The 21,741-nt window shown below is 44.6% G+C and overlaps 1 protein-coding gene across 1 annotated transcript in view; it reads right to left on the bottom strand.

Annotated features, from left to right (window-relative positions):
• LOC146856904 (G protein-activated inward rectifier potassium channel 4-like) overlaps window positions 1-21,741 on the bottom strand; it is a 336,214-nt gene that overhangs the window by 264,856 nt on the left and 49,617 nt on the right. The gene's annotated exons all lie outside the window — the stretch shown is intronic.

Consider the following 21,741-nt stretch of genomic DNA (forward strand, 5'->3'; position numbering starts at 1 on the left):
CTGAATTCCTAGGACCCAGAGAGACACCCAGTGGAGCCAAAAAGAAAACAATGGCCAAAAATGCTGTGATCGATCTAGACTCTTCCTGGATCGAGAAAAAAACCAAAATGATGGCTGGTCTGCATCAATCAACTATGAGCCCCGGGCAGCTCACCGCCGGGTCAGGAAACATTGTTTATGGAGAGTGGGATGCATGGTGCCTCTCCCCAAGCAATCAGATCCCCTGGGAGCCCACTCACGGGTTCAAACATATTGTGTATGAGAAAGGAGGTGTTAGAAATGGGGTTTCTGATTGGCTCGGGTATGCACTTAAACCAGGCAGAACCCACTGCTATGGTAAGGGTGAGTAAGAAACACACCAAAGATAGCCTGTGCTCACCCTCGGGTATCTTTGCGCAGAGCAGGCAGGCTTATTATCTGAGGCAATGTGTAAAGCATTTGTGCAACACACTCACACCAGTAAATAAATACACCACAAAAGAGACTCCACACAGGATTAGATAAACGTATGGTGTATATTGTACATAAAGAATAAACCAAAACAACATGGATCAAAAATACTGTGAATATTATGCACATACTGGAATATTGCTCTTTATCCTCCACAAAATATTCCCATGGCTGGTGAGACGGTTTCCTGCTGCGACTGAACCTCAACCTATACTCTTCAGTTGTTATTCCATACTTTTTTCAGGGTTTTCATCATGTGGGTGTACCTCTGCCAGTCATTCCCTTGTAGGAACAGTAGGGCATTTCTCCCATCCTCAGAAATATATTCCCCAGGCAGTTCCACAATCCTCCACATGGATCCTGCACCTACCAGAGTTCTCTCATACTCCTGCATCCAATGACGTATGTTATCCCCCCTCCTTGAAGTTCGGCACCAGATCAGTGGGTGGTAGACTAAACACTATATTGCTGCCACCACTGGACTTCTAATGCAGCACTGGTGAGTTCAGAACTCTCAAACTTGGCTAATTTCCTTTCCTCCAGAGCTAGTTTCTCTCTGGGGAAGTGTTATACCTGCTGCTCAGCCAGTATGACTGTGTTGATGGAATGTTGGTATGTGAGGTGGCAGTGGAATATTGGTGAGTGAAACAGTCAGTTGGTAGATGAGCTGAGCAGCAGGAAGGCTGCTCCTGGTGGGGTTTCTCTACATTGTAACATCTATCCTGAATAAACCTACTTGACTAATCTACATGGAACTGGACCTGCTTTTTTTCACAACAGGAAGGGCCTTTGAGCCTTTGCCATCCTCTCCTCAGCTAAGACTCTCTCAGCCTCTGCCCTTCTCTCTTTAACAGACAGCTGTAACCGCAGATCCCTCTCAGCCTATCTATCTCTGAACTCTTCAGGGGAAAGGATGTGGGAGGTGACACTGCTCCTGTCACTAGATCCAGAATGGGACTACCAATCTATGGGGTTCTCTCTCTCTACAGGTGTTCCTGCCCAGTTATTTGCTCCCTCCTCCTCAAACTCTGCAGGGTCACTGCCCTCTAGGGTATTGAATGGGAACCCTCCCAGTTAAAATCCTCATTAATCTCAGGGTCCTCCTCAGGGTCTTCTTGAAAACCACCAACCTACTGGTTCTCTGTTAACAGTTTTACCTGGTCCCTTTCAAAATAATAAGGGGTTTTGTGAAGGTCACTACTCACAGGTAGCCCTCTCTCCCTGCAGAACCCCTTCAACTCCTCCACACTGTAGGTGCGGGGCTAGCCATGCCTGAAGATGGAGGCTTTGTAAGTGAGCTCCTTTGGTCACCTGACGATCCTTCAACTATCCTGCACACATAGCCTGCAAAATGGAATAAAACCCATGAATATATTCATCAGAAGGCAGCGGCATCCAGTACATCCCGCTTTCACTGCCGAAATTAGCCCCGAAGTGCAGCAAAACAACTTTACTTCCTGAGCTGGAGCTCAGCCTGCATGAGAGTGCGTCCCGTGGGCCTGCGAGTCCGCTATGTGAGACCCTCTGTAGTCAGAGAGGAACTGTTGGCGGAGAGGACATCGCGCCACGCACGCCCCGGTAATCAGGGCTCCCGCCGGAGTCGCCAGTCCACTCAAAGCTGCCATCCGAGGACCCATGATCTGAAGCGGAGCAGAGACGAAGACTGCGGAGGCTGGACCATACACTGCCCGACGGTGTGGGCAGCACCGGTGCTCGACCCTGGGAGGCTGCCTGAGGCCTCGGAGATGCGGCTGAGGTGATCTGCATCGGCGGAGGGGGCTCAATGTGTGTGGTGCACACCAAAGACTGCTGCTTAACAACAAGCGGCACTACAATCACCAGCCAGTGAGTACAGCAACAAAGACAAAGGGGGGGTTGCATTACCTGTGGCAGATATTTTAACAAAATGGTCAGCATGCCGCACGCAATAATGAGATACACAGTCATAGGACACCACTTTGCAACTAATATGACCCTACCAGGACATGGGTAGTAGACCACAATCTGCAAGAAAGTTGATATTCATGACATGGAATGTACGGGGCCTAAAAAATCCACAGAAAATCAGGAAAGTCTTCGCATACTTAGACCGTCACAAAGTTGATGTAGAATGTCTCCAGGAGACTCATCTTACTAACACAACAGAGAGTAAAATAGGAGCCCGATGGGCCGTATACACACTAGTGTTCTCCTATTCTACGTATGCCAGGAGTGTACTGTACTATTGCTTATAAAATGCAGCACACCATTTACGATGCTACATTCGATTAAAGATGACCAGGGTAGATACGCCATCACTCAGGGGAACTTTGGAGGAACATTCTTAACCATTGTCACTGCATATGGCCCAAATACAAATGTTCGCTCCTTCTTTGTACAAGTATGGGTTAAACTGCGTACATTACCATTGTCAGCAAGACTCTGGGGTGGGGATTTTATCACATGCATTGGCCCCCTCATTGGCAGGTCCACGAGCAATGATAGATATGGGAGGCAGTCCACCAAAGCACTCAAAGAAGGTATGGAGGAATATGCAATGACAGATATATGGCGATTGCGTCACCCAGGCCATAAGGAAGGTACTTGTATTTCTTCCACACATAAAAACGTGGTCCAGAATTGATTACTGGATAGCCACTGCTGATGTTTGCACATGGACTATCACAGTCACACATATGTCTAAAGCCCTCTCAGACTATGCACCGGTCAAACTCGAACTTCCCCTCGCACACCCCAAGACAGTATACATGGAGCCTAAAGCCTGGCATGATGTTAGACCAGGTGTTTTAGAGTGGAATTGCGGCAAGCCATCATTGCATACTTTGAGACCAATGTGGGTTCGGTAGACAGTGCCAAGGTACTGTGGGAAGCCTTCAAGGTGATGATCAGAGGGTTCTGTAAAGGCAAACATGCTGGCATATTGAAAGACATTCAAAGACAACTGTTCATGGTCGAGACGGACATAAAACAATTAGAGACAGACTACACGAATACCCCGGAACCTACGATACTAGCAGACATTAGGAAAAAACTTGACATTTATCATGAATTCACGGAAAGTGAAATTAAATATATCTCAAATAGGTACACAGCACGTAATTAAGGTGAGGGGGCAGGCCAGGGCGAGCGCTCTCCAGCAGGATACATCCCAGTCACATGGCATCTCACATTACCCACATTGTAGACACGTAGGGTGTATCTAAATATGATACCCCATCTATCATAAGCTGCTTCACGGAATACTATGCGTGACTATACACTGCAGGGGCGAACACGTCCACCACCGAGATTAGCCAATACCTAAATGATATAGCCCTAGCGTGGCTATCTGACGAGCATCGCAAATACTTCAGCCATCATATCACAGAAGATGAAATAAGGGAAGCTATAAATTCCATACCAAATAATAAAGCCCTGGGTATGGATGGACTACCCGAAGAATTCTATAAGGAATATAAGGATTTACTAATCCCACACCTTGCTGCAATGTATGAGGAGGCGTATGAGGAGAGCATATTGCCATCTTCGTTATGTGAGGCATTACTAATTACTCTCCCCAAGCCAGACAAAGACTCTGTTGAATGCGAGTCATACTGCCCACTATCTTTAATAAATATGGACGCCAAAATACTGGCAAAAATAATTGCACTACAGTTACAGCCCTTAATGCAGAAGTTGGTATTGCCAGATCTAGCCGGTTTTATACTGATGCGTTCAACAACACAACATTTAAGGATTGTATTTGCGATTACGATTTTGATTTCCACCAATTAAACCCAGAGTTGCCAGCTGCTGCGGCCCTACTGGAAGCAGCAAAAGCATTTTTCACTGTGGAGTGGCCATACATGTTTACTTAGCTGCGCAGAATGGGTTTCCCAGAACCGTTTTTGCACTGGATAACACTACTATATACTGAACAATGTGCACAAATAAGAATAAACTGCAACACATCTGACCCTCTTAATATATACCGTGGGGCGAGACAGGGCTGCCCACTGTCGCCGCTGCTAGTTACTTTAGCACTAGAACCACTATCCTGTAAGATACGACAACGACATGCAGACACTGCATTACAGTTTCAGTTACGACATGTCAGTATGTCATTGTACGGGTACGATATGGTCCTCTACACACGACATCCGGACGTTCATCTAAATAAACTTATTTGAGAATATATCAGATTTGAAAACTTTTCTGGTCTTAGTATTAACTGGGACAGGTCTGTGGTGATCCCCCCCACCCCGGCGACAGCCAAACCAACACTAGACTATCCACTGCAGTGGCAGACAGAACCAGTGAAGCATTTAGGCATCTGGATACACCGAGATCCAGAGATAGTGGTACGTGAAAATTATGGCAGAGCGATATCGAAATTAGATAATTAGATAGATAGATGGATCAAGCTGTCACTATCACTCAGTGACAGAATTGCACTACAAAAAACTGTGGTATTGCCTAGATTCCTTGATCTATTTATGAATATACCGATTTGGATTACACAAGTACTATTCGCTATGATGCGCACAGCCATGCTAAGGCTCACATGGGCAGCCAAACAAGCAAATGTAGGTTGGAGTACGAGAGCACAGAGCCTACCCCTCTGATCACTTTAATTTTAACACCAAAACAGAGCGCTCCAAGCGCTGACATACAACCAGCTGTCTGCACATCGAGAGCGTGGCATATGCTAGTGAAGCGAGCACATAAGTTTCCACCCTATGCGCCGGCACTGCCCATGAAACATCATCCACAAATCACGGTGACACAAGAAAGAAACATGATGAAGCTACTTGAAGAGATAGGCCTCTGTACTATGGGGGATATTTTCCCGAATGGACAGTGTATAGCGCAAACCACAGCGTCCCTTAGTACACACTATACCCCCTTAAAAGTATGTGCGTATTTACGCCTGCAGCAAGCGGTGAAGAATTTAATAATAAATAAATAATAATCCACATTTGTAAAGCGCAATCACCTGTAAGGGTCTCTAGGTGCTGGGGGCTGTCGGTAAGATTAAGCAAGCTGTTGCCCAGAGTCACATGGTGCTGGGCTAATCTGCTGCTGGTGCCGGGGATCAAACCGTGATCCCCAGATTCCCGAGTCAGTCGACCTGGCTGCGGCGCCACACCTCTTCCCTGGTGTTCCCAACATTCCCAGATGAACCACCAACACATAATGCACTGCAAGTCCTATTGACATCACCATCGCGTCAACGCCTAGTTACACGTTTGCACACTGCGGCTCAACGTGAACACTTCCGTATGATAGATAAACCCCTCGCGAGGTGGGAGGCAACAATTGGTGATAAAATCGCCCAGGAAGACTGGGAATATAGCTGTATACAATTGCAAATGCTCACATCCGAATGCAATTTACGAATGATACATTTTAAGTTTCTACATCAGGTGTATTACACACCTGAACAGTTGCATAAATATGGCTTAAGAATAGATGATAGATGCCACAGGTGTGGCACACCCAAGGCAGGTTTTTTACACATGGCATGGTCGTGCCCCAAGCTTCAATCATACTGGATAGAAGTAACCAACATCCTCTCTAATATGCTGGTGGAGCAGATCCCAAATGCACCATTAGTGTGTCTCCTAGGCATTTATAAGATTAAACTGGCTCGTAGACGCAAGCTCCTGGCGGTAGCATTGCTGCTGGCCAAGAGACGCATAGCAATGCGATGGGGAAGCAAACGTGTACCACAATGCAAAGACTGGCTTACAGATATGACATAAGGTAAGGAGAGACTGGAAACGTATGCGGAGGAACTACCACAGGTTTCCCGCCCTAGGGACTTTTGGGGTCCATTGGTACAATAACTTACATCTGCGCAAACGGAGGACTGATCACATACCCTGATGCGTAGGCACAAATCACACTACCCAGGCATCTATATTTGAGTATGTTGCAACAGACGGGATTTGTATAGGATACGAGTAGCAAATGTCAACAACATGATCTTGCTTCATTCTGTATACCTCAGGGCAAATCTCTGTAATGTGGCTGTATATAATGACTGTTAATTGCTGTAATTATATTTTTTTTAGATCATACGATCTTGATGTTTATTTGCGATGTATGTAGCTTGCAAACATGTATGTACCTAAGGTGGCATTATGTGCTATGTTTGACTGACCAAAATGAATACAAATAAATAAATAAATATTTTCCAAACCTGGAAAAAAAAACAACAACAAAAAAACTTCTCCACACAGTAAATAACAGGGAGTCAGGATCAAAGGTTAACACCATTTTGGTAAGGTATACAAACACAAGTGCAATAACAAGATTTTTAGGTGTAAGAGCTGCAGCAGGAGTAAAAATAAAAATGACTACTGAGAGAACAGGAGAAAAAAATGCATAATGGTCTAAGTGCAGAGTTGTAGTGCAGCAATGAGTCACTGTAGTATCATGTAAATGCAAGTCCTATCCTCACAGCTGATCACCAATGCTAGAAATGGGGTTTCTGGTTGGCTAGGGTATGCATCTAAGCCAGGCAGAGCCCACCACTCTGGTCAAGGTAAGTAAGTTACACACCAAAGATAACCTGTGCACACCCTCACCCTCAGAGGCAATGTGTGTGTTTGCCCAACACACTCACACCAGTAACACAATGAATAGACCACAAAGGAGAGATTATATAAAATTATATAGTGTGTATTGTACATAAAGCATAGACGAAAAACAATATGGATCATAAATACTGTGCATATTATGCCAATACAGGAATAGTGCTTGTTATCCTGACAATGCCGGAATCGAAAATGACATACAGTTTAACATCGGGGCATGAAATGCTGAAGGTCACTAATGCAGAAATTACGAAATACCACCAGAAACATCAGCAGCAATAAGCCCATGTGGGCAGAGAAACCCCAGCGCCCCTATTAGCGGGGCCACAGTAATCGTTGGCAGCCCTAGTGCAATGGTTTCATATAGGCATAACACGTAGGCCACAAAAGCACCTGTGCGCTTACTACATGTGATATGGTAATTTCAGTAACTTTCCTCAAACAATAACATGAGGGCCTCAAAGGTCTCACCACGTATTGGGGCACTCAAGTCAATGCCCCCCAAATTGAATCCTTCATGGTAAGAGGGGGCACAATTGTAGTTCTCAACGAGGAGGTCTCTTTGGGTCCCCCGCTTACAGGTTTCCCTAAAATGCAGCTGCCCGCAAGTGCATGGTGTAGCTGCTTCAACACAGTGCCTGTTGCCACAGGCACCCCCGAGGTCACTTCTGAGCCGGGCGACCGCATCCATGCAGGGAACTCCTGGTCTGGAAATTCCTTGGGGCTCAGTGGATGTCAGCGGGCCCTGGAAGTGGGCCCATGTTGTCAGCTCACCACATGTGCTGATCCTAGGGTCAGGGTTTGTCGGTACAAAACTTTGGTGCTTGGCCGCCCCTGAGTTTCTGGGCCACTTGTCCATGCCAAAGCGGCACTGGGAGCTGTTGAGATGGCTCCCTCTCACAGCAGTGCCTTTACTTCCCGCCTGCCGTGATTCCGACTCTCCTGGGCTGCTCTTCACCAGATCTTAAGCGCTCATTCCGCGCTGATGCGGCCCGGGTGTTCCTAACCACGCTGGCCCTTCCAATCTTCATTGCAATGTAAAGTGCTCAACATGCGCTGGTTCACAGTATATCGATGAGAGTACTCCAGGTTTACCCAAAACAAAGAACTTCATATGCGCTGCCTAAAAAGAGGAGGGATGCCAATAAAATAGTGCTCACCAAGTGCTAATTGCAGATGATATGAGAGGCGGGACTCAGAGTACCACTGCCAATTCTAAGTAGTCATCCTTCCGAGGAGAACCCTTTGGAGCACAAGCAGGGAGCAATAGACAGGCAGACCAGCACAACAAAGCCAGCAGCTCCAAAGCCGCAGTGCCTTGATAGAACAGAGTCAGGGAGCAGCTGGCAGCGGGGCAACAAACAGAAAAGCAGTTCAGTGAGTCCTTAGACCGCCCAGCAAGTAACAGGCAGTAGGGCAACAGCAGAAGAGCAGTCCAGATGAGTCAATTGATCAGCACAGCGGTCCTTCTAACAGTTGTTCTTTTAAAAAATAAGATCAGAGCCCCTTTACATTTACAAAATTTGTCTTTGTTCAAGGGGTGACTTTAAAAGAACCCTTAGAAGTGCACAACAGTCCCTTTCAACCCAGTCCTGGCTCCAGACATTTGTAAACACATTTTTATTAGCATTTATAAGACGTGTATAACAATATCAAACAACTTACCCTCACTGCCACCACCCTCCTTTAAGTCCATTCTCCATTAAAGTATGCATATAGCACATTTATTTTTCAAATTACATTTTTACCCATTTTCTTCCCCAGAATCATCACTCTTTTCTTAATCTTTAAGGGAATCTAATAAATGATCCCATGCATTAACTTTTTCAATTGATCCTCTCCCTTTCCTTATATCACTAAACAATACTGCACTCTCATAACCAGCTCAACAAACCAACGACAATTTCCATTTTGCTACCCTAGGGGACCTGGGTGCCTTCCAGTTCATAGTTATTTACGTCTTGCAAGTACCAAAGCTAAATCAATAAGTCCTGTAGTATTTTTTACACTTTGTAGGTCTTAGAAATACCCCCAGAAGACAAACCATTGGAGTACACTCAATTGATCTCTTTGTAGGTTCATTTATACAGAATATTACTTCCCTACAGTATTCCACTAATAATGTGCATGATCATACCGTGTGCAATATTTCTGCACCATGTTCACCAAATCACGGGCATGCCACATCTGTATGATAAATTCAAGCTATTTTCCCCGGAGTTAGATACGCTCTGTGCAAGTAGAAAAAATAAACATTTCAAATCTCACATTTCTAGATACAATGTATGAATTTTCAAGAATTTTGGACCATTCCAACTCTGGAATTTGATGTACCAAATCCTCCTCCCACTTTTCTCTTAGGCCAAAAAGAGGCACTACCATATCACTTCTTATTGCCTCATAAACACACTCTACTGCCTTCATACAACCCGTCGTGGTACACAAAATTTGACAAGCACTATGTACTTGCAGCTCTACTAAACCTATATTACAATGGTTGCACAATATAGTGATCACTGCTTGATGCAACAAAAATTGCTCTCTTGTCGGGGCAGCGCCACCATTTTTGCTACTGTTATTCTTCCTGAAACTGAAAACGGCAACGTTCTCCAAAAATCTACACTTTTCTGTAAACTTCAAATCGACACACCAATCTTACCCTCCAGTAAATCAATTTGAGCATGGTATAATCTTACCCCCCAGATATTTTAGATACGTTCCCTCCCAATTAAGCCCCCTCAAAATCCACAGGCTGTGGAACATCCTACTGTATTAGGAACAAATATTATTTTTTCCAGTTGATGCATAACCCTGAGGCTCGCCGATCTAAGAGGTTCATGGTACGTGAAAATCAACATTAGCGTCTTTGAGAAATAACAACATGTCATTTGCATATATTGCTGAATAATGTTGCACATCCCATACCTCCAGACCCCTATAAACCCCTCCTGTCCTCACCCAAATAGCATGTGACTCCATAGCAATTAAAAATATTAATGGTGAGAGAGGGACCCCTTGTCGAGCCGATCTTCCCACTGCATATTTTTCTGAAATATGTCTACCCGTTGTGACACGACCAGTAGGTGCAGCAAACATAAGCCTAACCCATGCAATAAATTGGTTTCCCAATCCCATCTTATTGAGCACTTCATAAAGGAAATCCCAATGTAAACTTTTCAATGTCAATTGCTGCAATCACGCCTCTTTCCTTCTCTGTAAAATCAGATTCCGTGATTGCCAATACCCTCCTAATATTATGAGCCGTATTCCTTCCTAGAATGCGCCCAGACTGGTCTGTATGTATTAACTTAATGGAGATAGGCACATTGCCAAAACTCTACTCAATATCTTGTAACCCAGATTATGCATAGAAAGTGGGAGATAAGCCAGTACATCCTCAGAGGCCCTTCCTGCTTTAACAATGAGAACACTTTTGCTTTTTCAGTTGTGTGGGGCAATCGTCCCACCTTACAGGCTGCCAAGTAAATATTAAGTAGTCTTGGTGAAAATTCTTCCATATATGTCAAATAAAATTCCAGAGGGAGCCCATCCATTCCAGGGACTTTCCCTCTTGCTATATGCTTTATGGCAGCCTTCACTTCTTGAATTCTTACTTCCCCACCCTGGTCTTTTTTTCTCCTCCACTGTAAGGCTCTAAAAACTCATTAGTAAAACGTGGTGGAAGCTCCAATGAAATAGCATGTAAACCTGAATAGAAATTAATACATCTTCTATTGATAGCTTCCTGTGTACCCTCCTCAGGGGTAAATTAGCCCTTTGTGTGAGAGCAGGACACAGCCAATACAAATGTTAAATGTGAGCGCCCCTTGCTCCCCCAGCCCAGGAACACCATTAGGATGCTGATGAATGCAGATGTAACTCTGTCGCACTCAACCCTTCCTGTGTGATGGCTGTCTGGAAAGTATGCACATGCACATAGTGTAGCTTTCACCCAGGCATAGATGTGGATTGGAGGCAGGCTGCAAAGCACAAAGAGCCATAAGTATATAGAAATGCCCACGATCTAAAAGTGGCATTTCTAAAATAGTACATCCACCTAAACCAGTAAGCTTCATTTATCAAAACTATTCCACACATACCAAGCATGGCAACTGAGGAAATTCGATTTTCGATCTCGCTTGTATACAGCCACCATTTTCTTTTTGTGTGTTCCACCGCCATTTTGTGTTGCCCTCACTCAGGCAGCACAATGAACGAAGCTTTTCTGCTGATCTTATTGCGACGTGTCAAATAACCTTCTGCCTCTGTTTACGAGACTGATGTCAGGGACTGGCTGAGTCCACTAATCCTCGTCTGGTTTGACTAAACCCTGTCTCAACTGTCTGTCGGCTCACACCATTCTTTCCTGACTTTATTTTATCTTCTGGCCTTCGCTATTCTCTACTTGTATTCTCTCATTTCACAACTGTCCTCCAAAGCATACAAATATGTCCTGCCACCTGCAAGTTGAGTTGTAGACACTACCACTGATTAACTTGTGGGGAGGGGTGACAAAAACAGTTGGAAGAGAGGTTTATTTGGGTTACTTGATATCTTGTTTTCAAACTTTTCTCATTGGTTATATCTTGTTTTCAAACTCTTCTCATTGGATAACCATGTGTGCATTGGGAGTGTTCTTGGTGAATCTATGTGCTATAAAAGATTGTGCGCCACGGAGTAAAGTGGCAGTCTCCTAAGAACATACTGAGTGTACTTCTGGGACAACTGTACTTAGCTGCAGCTAATAAACCTGATCTTCTACGCTCAACAGAATGTCCTGTGCCTCTGTTCAACAAAGCAGGTGAACTCAGAAGATTAAGGCGTGCCCTGTGCCGCCAGGCCCATACGGCCCTGGTTCTTCAATTGGTGCCCTCTGTGAGGCAGCTTCAGAGGTAGCAGTTCTTGCCCGAGGATCGTGAGGAACCCCGCAAGAAAATTCTGGTGGAATCGCGAACCACGTCAAGCGACCCTTGTATGTCGAAGTGGACCGAAGGTCTTTTTCAGCGCGGTTTCTCCTTCCTGACAGCTGCTGACGACTGCTGCCCTGACTGCCGCCTTGCTTTGGCCCCTTTTGGTGATGTATGGTATCGCGAGACGTTAGACGGGCCTCTGTTGGTGTAAGAAGACACTTAGTTAAGTATTGGTGGGTAGCTCCCACTATTTTTGTTTTGATTTAGGTCTTTGATTCGGCTATTGAAAAAGCCGAAGCCGAGGGGTGAGTACATTTGTGCTGTGTTATTTGATTTAACCCCTTGATGTTTGTGAACAGTCCAGTGAAATAACGATGCCTGGTCTGAGTAAGTTTAGAAAGTTTTGTTGTTTTGGTTGTGATAGGGATTCCCGGCTGGAGGACTCTTGTCCAATTCCTCCGGTTGGAACTCCCATTTATGAGCTTTATTCTAAACATGGTGTTGGCCCCATTGCCTTTAATGAGGCATGGATCCGATACACAAAGAACAATGGTGTTCTACAGTGGCCACAGAATGGTAGCTTTGAGCCTGACATAATAGATAATTTGGAAGCAATTTTGTTTAAAAGAAAAGCCGGGCCGGCAATGTTGGACTCTTTCCGCCTCTAGCGTAAGGAAGCCAAACAGAGAGAAATAAACAGGCAAAACGAGATAAGAAAACACAAAGTATGACGATTATACAGGCTGCCCAGCAGTTTAAAGATAATGAGATTAATCATGAAATGGAAATTTCAGAGAGACAGCATCGTATGGCGATAGATAAATGCTATCCAGTGTTGCCTATTTCCCCTTCTGATAAAAGTAAGGATCCAGAGGAAGACCCTTTGATGTCTCACTTATTGAGATTGCCTCCTCCCTATGTACAAGGTGCTAATGCACCCCCATTGTTACAACCAGTTCAGCCATTAGTTGCGCCTCCGCCTGCTCCGGCTCTTCCGCATTTGCCCCTTCCGGTAGTGCCACCCCCACCTCTTCCGCCACCGACTTCTTTGCCTCCGTTTCCTGAACATCAATCTCCTTTGCCTTCTGCTCCCCTTATAACTGTTAATTCTTCTGTTAGTTCACCTAATACCTTGTCCCCTGTTCTTATGTCTAATGCTCCTACTGTATGCAAACGAATCACAGATACTGTCTCTGGGTTTCGTTCTCCTTTCTTTTAGACTTTGAATATGTCTCCGGCTTTTTCTCGAAGACAGTCTCGTAGTCAACTCCCAGGTTCCGACGAACGGGTGGTATTGGACTCTCTCGCTCGCAAATGGATCGAGAAGGGTCCCCAGTATAGTGTGAAAGATATCATGACCACCTTTCATCAGTGGGAGGCGCCCACGCAGAGATATGTATTTAATGTTATGTGTGACACTCTCGCTAAAGAATGGGAGGTTATGGATTTGGGTTTACTTCCTCAGGGTTTGTTAGATGTTCAGGCTAATTTCGATAAGGGACTCATTGTGGGTTCTAAGGTTGAGGATGCCGTAAGGACACTTGTCACTTTTAGGTCCTTACTTTCCTCACAGACTTTTATTGATTCCGATCCTGCTGTTAGGCTGACATCCAAACATTATCCCATGAGAGAGGTTCCTCAAGTGTGGAGAGAAGCGGTTGCACAAGCAGGTGCTAATCCAGCTGTTCCCGCGCACTTCCAGCGTATATGGGTACATGTCCCCTGGATGAGATCTGAAGTTTTGGCTCTTAAGCAGTCTCTACCGGATCCCCGAAAAAACCCTGCTGGCTATTAAAAGGAGTTTTCCCGGACTGTTGATGCCTGTATTATGAATTTAGCCGATATTGATATGTTGATGGGAAATGTAGTCCCACAAGCATTGTGGGCTCGGATTCGTAGAGAGGATCACTCCCAAGCATTGGGTGGCGATTGGGCTGCTATAATTGCCGCGGATGCAGCCCAAGTGGGTGGTGCTAAGCCTGATGTTTTGATTTCAGAACTCCCTGGTAGGATTATTACTTTAATGAAAACGATGATGCCCGCCTTGCGAGTTAATTGGGATAAATTAGCTGCGTGTAAGCAGAAGAAAGATGAGAGTGTCTCTGATTTCTTCACTCGTTTTGAGGAGACGTTTATTGATCACAGTGGTCAGGATATGACTACGGAGGGTGGACAGCGATTATTTGTAGATACATTCGTATTTAATTTGCTTCCCGAACTGTCACATAAGTTGAAAGACTCCGAGAGTTCATGGGCTGTTTCTTCTTCTGCCCAGATATTGGCTACTGCTCAATATTATGAGAACAGGCATAAAGAGGAGAAAGATAAGCAAGAGAAGAAGACGAAAGAATTAAAAACGAAAGTTCTTCTGCAACAAGCTTATCCTCCTTGTTATGCTCAGCGCCAGTTTCAACAGCCTCCACAGTTTCAGAGGGTGTATCAAAAGCCTGAGCCCTTTAATCCGCGACCTTTATTAGGTCCTAACCAATATGCCTATTGTAGAGAGGAAGGTCATTTTAACAATAGCTGCCTGGTTTTATTGCAACGTAAGGGAGAACTATCTGCTCCACGAGGCCGTGGTGGTTTCCAGATAATATACAGGGGTAGAGGTCGGGGTGTGATGCCTCAAGAACAGCGTTCCTTACCCCCTCCAAATTCTACGAACTACTTTGATCAGCAGAATACTCAGTCTACACAGTATTACAATGATGATTATCATGTTGAAGGTGAAAATGAAAGCCTTCACGCTAACTAGGACAGCCATAAACAAAGTGAGGGAGTTGTATCGATTCCAGTAAATCAGGATGGGCCTTATGTCAATGTCACTACAATGGGTGTTTCAGAGCCATTTCTTTTAGATACTGGTGCAATGAGAAGTTCTATCATTCATTCTAAACTCCCTGGGGCACCTTTTTCTGGCTTAACAAATGTATCGGTAGGATTTTCTGGCGCCCCAGTTTGTAACCCGGTCTCCTGTCCTCTGCCTATTTCAATTGACCCTTATGATATGGAAGCTCCTCTTCTTTTAATGACTGGTTGCGGCGAGAATCTGTTGGGTTTGGATCTATTGAAAAGAATGCATGCAACGATATATTGTTCTCCTTCTGGTGTGCACCTTACTTTAGGGCAGAAATTGACTTCTTCAATGTATTTGTCTAAAGATCAATTCCCACCTGAATTGCTCTCTCTTCCTGCAACGCTCTGGGCTACGGGTCCAAATGATGTTGGTTGTCTTGAGATCCCGCCATATGTTGTTACTCTCAAGCCCAATGCTAAATTGCCACGCATTCCTCAATACAGAATTTCCAATGAAGGTGAAAGAGCGCTTTTGGATATCATTTATGATTTGGTTCAGAAGGGTGTGATTGAGGAAACGAGAGGAAATGTATGTAATAGTCCTATTCTTCCTGTTCTTAAATGCACTGATCCTTCTAAGCCTCCTGTTTATCGTTTTGTGATTGATCTTCGGGAGGTCAATAAAATTGTTGTACCACAGTTTCCTATTGTTCCAGATATCACTGCCCTGTTAACTATGATACCTGCCTCAGCGGCTTGGTTTTCTGTTATTGATCTGAAAAATGCTTTCTTCAGCATTCCCATTGCCAAAGAGAGTAGGGATATTTTTGGTTTCTCTCTAGGAGGCCGAAGTTTCCGGTTCAAGCGCGCACCCCAAGGCTATTGCGAAAGCCCCTCCATTTATAGTCAAGCTCTGAAATGTCAGCTCGATGTTTTTCCTTTGCCCCCAGGTGCTACTATTATTCAATATATGGATGATTTGTTGATTGCTGCTGATTCAGAGGATGTCTGCAAGAATATGACTGTTGCACTGTTACGTCACTTGTCTGATCTTAATCATAAGGTTTCGCCTTCTAAACTACAATATGTCCGTCGAGAGGTTACCTATTTGGGTCATCTCTTATCAAAGGAGGGAAGGCGATTAACCCCAGAACGAATTCAAGCAATTGCGCAAATGTCTGTGCCATCTACACAAAGAGAGGTGCGCGCCTCTCTGGGCATCACTTCTTATTGTAGACAGTGGAGCCCGAATTTTTCTTTGTTGGCCAAACCTTTGTTAGCACTTACTTTGAAAGACACACCCCAACCCCTTCCTTGGACTGACGAATGTCAGAAGAGTTTTTCTGATTTACGTACTGCTCTGTGTTCTGCTCCTGTGTCGGGTACTCTAGATTACAGTAAGCCCTTCACGCTCTATGTCCATGAAAGAGAGGGTTGTGCGTTGTCAGTCTTAACACAACGATTTGGAGACAAACAGCGGCCATGTGCCTATTTTTCAGCTACGTTAGACCCAGTAGCCAAGGCATTGCCTAGTTGTCTTAAAGCTACAGCAGCAGCAGCGATTTCTATTCGTCAGTCTGCTGGAGTGGTGCTAGATAATACTCTCATTGTTATGGTACCACATGCAGTGGATACCTTGCTAAATAGGACAAAAACACAACATCTTACAAGTGCTCGATTGTCTGGATATGAGCTGACGCTCTTGGCTAGTCATGTGCACATCAAACGATGTAATATTTTAAATCCAGCCACACTGTTACCTCTTCCAGAAGAGAAAGATATTCGGAAACAACATGATTGTGTTCTCCATACTGAGGAGGAGACAAAAGGCAGGATTGATTTGAAAGATACGCCGTTAGTGGATCCAGATGGGATCCTATGGGTGGATGGGTCTTGTTTTAAACTCCCAAATGGTGAGACAACTTCAGCTTATGCTGTTACCACCTTGTATACAATCGTGGAGACAGCACGCATCAGACATAATTCAGCTCAGACAGCTGAACTGATAGCTTTGACCAGAGCGTGTATGTTATCTAAAGGAAAGAAAGTGAATGTGTATACCGACAGCCAGTATGCGTTCGGTGTGGCGCATAGCTTCGGTCGTTTGTAGAAGGAAAGAGGATTCCTTACCTCCCACGGTACTAAACTACAGCATGGTCAATTGGTAACTGATCTTCTTGAGTCACTTGTTTTGCCTACCCAGATAGCAATTGTGAAATGTAGTGCGCATAAGAATATTACTGATGATGTTGGTCGTGGAAATGCTTTTGCGGATGAGGTAGCTAAAAGGACAGCCAGAGATGCTACAAGTCGCATGTATGTTGCGGGCCCTGCGAATTGGGTCAGGGAAAGAGGGATGTGTGAGGACACAATAGAAAGTGTGAGATCGATTCAGGGAGATGCTACAGAGAAAGAGTTGAGAAAGTGGAAAGAGAGTACAGGAATGTTAGACGCAACAGGATGTTGGATAGAATTGTCAGAACACCAGCGTTGGCTGTTACCAGATGCCTACGTACTGCCTGTAGTTACTATGGCGCATGGTCCAGCCCACATCAGTGCAAAAGGAATATGTAAACTTCTGGCTCCAGTGTGGCTAAACGAAGGGATTCCAAAATGTGCAGATAATGTGGTGAAACATTGTATCATTTGCTTGATGTACAATCCGGGAAAGGGAACCCCAACTCCGGCAGGTCATTTTGCTCCCCCAACATATCCTTTTGAGGTGTTGCAAATCGACTACATTCACATGGATCGATGTAACAATCTCAAATATGTTTTGGTAGTGGTATGTGCCTTTTCCAGATGGATAGAGGCTTACCCCCTGAAAGACAACACTGCTTTGTCCACTGCTAAGGTTCTTCTAAAAGAGTTCTTCCCTAGGTTTGGTTTGCCGCGCATTGTCTGGAGTGACAATGGAAGTGAATTTGTAGGCCAAATTATGCAAAAGGTGTGTACCGGTCTTGGTATAAGGCAGAAGTTTCATGCGGCAAATCATCCTCAGTCCGCGGGTTTGGTAGAGCGCTATAACGGCACTCTCAAACTTAAGCTTGCAAAAGTACAAGCCAGCACAGGTCTTAATTGGCCAGATGCTTTACCTTTGGCTCTCCTGTCCACTAGAACAGCTGTACATTCTCATTTGGGACTCAGCCCATACGAGATTGTTTTCGGGCACCCAGCTAATGTATGGGGAGTCCCTCACCCTAGAAAGTATTCCGATATATAGTATCCAATGCTGATTGACTATTTACATGACCTCACCACTAAATTACGTGTTCTTCATCAACAGGTTCAAAACGCTTTACCAGAAGCCTTCACAGACCCAGGTCATTCTATCCAACCTGGAGACTGGGTCTGTGTGAAAAATTTTCAGAGGACAAAGAATTTGGAACCTCGCTGGAAGACGTCTCGACAAGTCCTTCTGACAACTCGCACAGCAGTAAAAGTCGAAGGGAAAAAGAACTGGATCCACAGCGTGCACTGCAAGAAAGTGCCCTTGCCCTTGCCTTTTGATCAGTGGGTTCGTAAGGGTATAGGTGATTCTGAAGGAGAAAAAGTCCCCCAATTCATACCTTTCAGTAGTGCACACCTGGATGGAACTCGATCGGAGAAAGAAGATGACGACATTCTACAAGAAGCCGTACCTTCCCATCTCCGATTAAACACTACAGAGCCACAGACCCTATTTCAAGACCAAACTGTACCAACAAGGACTAGATACAATTCAAGACCTAGATTGGTCAAGGACACCTGAGATTTCCATCTCTTCTGCTACATTTATCACCTGTCCAGGTTGCAGGGTCAAGGTTGGAGTCTTGGTTTGTGACCTGTATAGTGGCTAGGCCCCCAGGACTTGCAGTGTCATAGGACGGCTAATAATCACAGCCAAGTGAGTAAGGAAGATTGCAGTGAGCAACAATTTTAGAGGATGGATGTTAAATTAGAAAAGAAGGATAATAAGGAAGAGATGAGAAAGAAATATTGTAAAATATTGTACAGTCGATGTGGCGTAACATTGTGTGTTTCTATAATTTTGTGTATCTTATTGGCTTGTGTAGGTTGGGTTATTCATGCTATGCAGCAAAAAGTTGTCCCTAATTCTATCTCCTTGCCTCTTCATTCTACTATCTCCCCACATCAATTATATACACTTCCCCAACATGAACTAATCAGGAGAACAGAATATTTTAATAATTCATTTATCCAATTGTTGCACCAACACCAATTGGTAGTCAACACAACCGACTGTTGGGTGTGTGGACTTATGCCTCATACCACAGATAAAGGGATGCCATATTTAGTCCTTCCATTTACTTATGAAGGTTCCGCTTGGGCCTATTTTGTAATATTTTCAAATGCATATCAGAGCCGATTTAGACGTCCAGTTGGTTCCTATGGTAGTAAGCCAGATTTTAGTCATAATTCTCCGATAAAGGGAATGGTGGCTATGACTAAAATTGTGGAGAATAATAAGGTTCCTGTTGACGAGAGACAAACATATACTAATTGGAACATGACTCGTTACATTACTAGCCTTACAGATAAAACTAAACAGGGAAAATCTCCACCAATTTGGACTGTCCCTCATCAAGGTAATTTCTGTTTACAAATGAATGGCCAGACTACTGACACTGGACAAAGAAAAAGCTTTTGTTCCCATACATACATCTACACGTCTCAGAATTCACCGCCGTTAGTGCCATCCCAGGGCACATATTTTGTCTGCCACGATAGAGCTTACACGTGGCTACCAACGGATTTTTCCGGAACATGCTATATAGCTTTTCTTCTCCCTCCTACATACACTGCTTCTTCAGGCCATCATAGAAACAGATATGGCAGAGGGATTATTGATCCTAAAGACTCAGCAGGACAAGAGGGAAGTGATTTCCTCAAAGGATTTCTTCCTTTTTGGGGCCCAATGGCCAACAGCAGAAACATGAGACACCTGGTTCGTGTTGTTGAGACTACCATAGATGTCACTGTGGGAGCCTTGAGTAATCTCACAGCTGAACTTCAGGCGGATCGTCTCATGACTTTGCAGAACCGGATTGCACTAGATGTTATTCTTGCAGATCGTGGTAGAGTCTGTAAATTGATCGGATCTAGCTGTTGTACTTATATACCTGACGACGCCCCTACGGTATACCAAGCCATCTCCAAATTACACATGATCTCCGAATCGATTCATCAAGACGAAGGAGATTGGTCTTTATTAGGATGGTTTTGTGGATTACTATCTAAATGGGGATGGAAGGTACTAACCTTCCTTGGAGTGGAATTGGCCATCATTTTTTTCTGTTGTCTCTGTATGCAGTGTGGCCCCGCCATCTGCGGTCTTTGTGCCACTCTGTGTGTCCCAAGACCTGAGTCACAGAAAACAGAGAACATTAAAATGATGTTGCAGCAACAGTTTGACGACCTCATGGCTATTGACATTGATTCAGATTAACGTGAATTCGTGTATTTTGCCTGAGTTATGGCAAAAGGAGGGTCTGAGGAAATTCGATTTTCGATCTCGCTTGTATTCAGCCACCATTTTCTTTTTGTGTGTTCCACCGCCATTTTGTGTTGCCCTCACTCAGGCAGCACAATGAACGAAGGTTTTCTGCTGATCTTACTACGACGTGTCAAATAACCTTCTGCCTCTGTTTACGAGACTGATGTCAGGGACTGGCTGAGTCCACTAATCCTCGTCTGGTTTGACTAAACCCTGTCTCAACTGTCTGTCGGCTCACACCATTCTTTCCTGACTTTATCTTATCTTCTGGCCTTCGCTATTCTCTACTTGTATTCTCTCATTTCACAACTGTCCTCCAAAGCATACAAATATGTCCTGCCACCTGCAAGTTGATTTGTAGACACTACCACTGATTAACTTGTGGGGAGGGGTGACAAAAACAGTTGGAAGAGAGGTTTATTTGGGTTACTTGATATCTTGTTTTCAAACTTTTCTCATTGGTTATATCTTGTTTTCAAACTCTTCTCATTGGATAACCATGTGTGCATTGGGAGTGTTCTTGGTGAATCTATGTGCTATAAAAGATTGTGCGCCACGGAGTAAAGTGGCAGTCTCCTAAGAACATACTGAGTGTACTTCTGGGACAACTGTACTTAGCTGCAGCTAATAAACCTGATCTCCTATACTCAACAGAATGTCCTGTGTCTCTGTTCAACAAAGCAGGTGAACTCAGCAGATTAAGGTGTGCCCTGCGCCACCAGGCCCATAAGACCCTGGTTCTTTACAATGCTACTCCTTACAGATCAAGAATTACAACTTAAACATATATAATGGAGCCCCCCAGGGCCTGCCTTAGGGGTGACCTATATGTAGTAAAACGGTGTTGAAGGCTTGAAAAGAAGTTTTAAATGCCAAATCAAAGTGGCAGAAAACTGTGCACACAGGCTCTGCAGTGGCAAGCCGGGGATAGGATTGAAAGACTACATCAGTGGGTGGGGCAAGCAGTGCTGCAGGCCCACAAGTTGCATTTAATTTACAAGCCCTGGGTATATTGAATACCACTGTACAAGGGACTTACAAGTAAATTAAATATGCCAAACAGCTGTAAATCAATCATACTATTTTTTGGTGGAGGGAAAAAGCAATTTAGTACTGGTTAGAAGTGGTAAAGTACCCAGAGTCCTAAACCAACAGAAAGAGGGTCAGAAAAATAGGAGGAAAAAGGCAAAAAGTTTGAGGATAATCCTGCAAATAGGGCCAGGTTCAACAGGGAGACACACAGCCCCCTCCCTGAGCAATCAGATGTCCCAGGGAGCCCACCCCCGGGCTACACATATTGTGCATGGGGAGGGGTGATGTGGGCCCCCCTCCCTAAGCCACAAGAGGCCCCAGGGAGCCCACTCCTAGGGCTGAAAGTTTGCAAAATGTATAGGGTGCCCTCCCAAAGCTCCTAGAATCCCAGGAGAGCCCACCCCTGGGGGGATAACATTTAAGGTAGTGGGGCATGCTGCCACCCTCCCTGAGCTCTTAATGGATCCGAGGACCC

The sequence above is a fragment of the Triturus cristatus genome, chromosome 3_2, assembly GCF_964204655.1.
Source record: "Triturus cristatus chromosome 3_2, aTriCri1.1, whole genome shotgun sequence".
NCBI classification, from domain to species: Eukaryota; Metazoa; Chordata; class Amphibia; order Caudata; family Salamandridae; genus Triturus; species Triturus cristatus.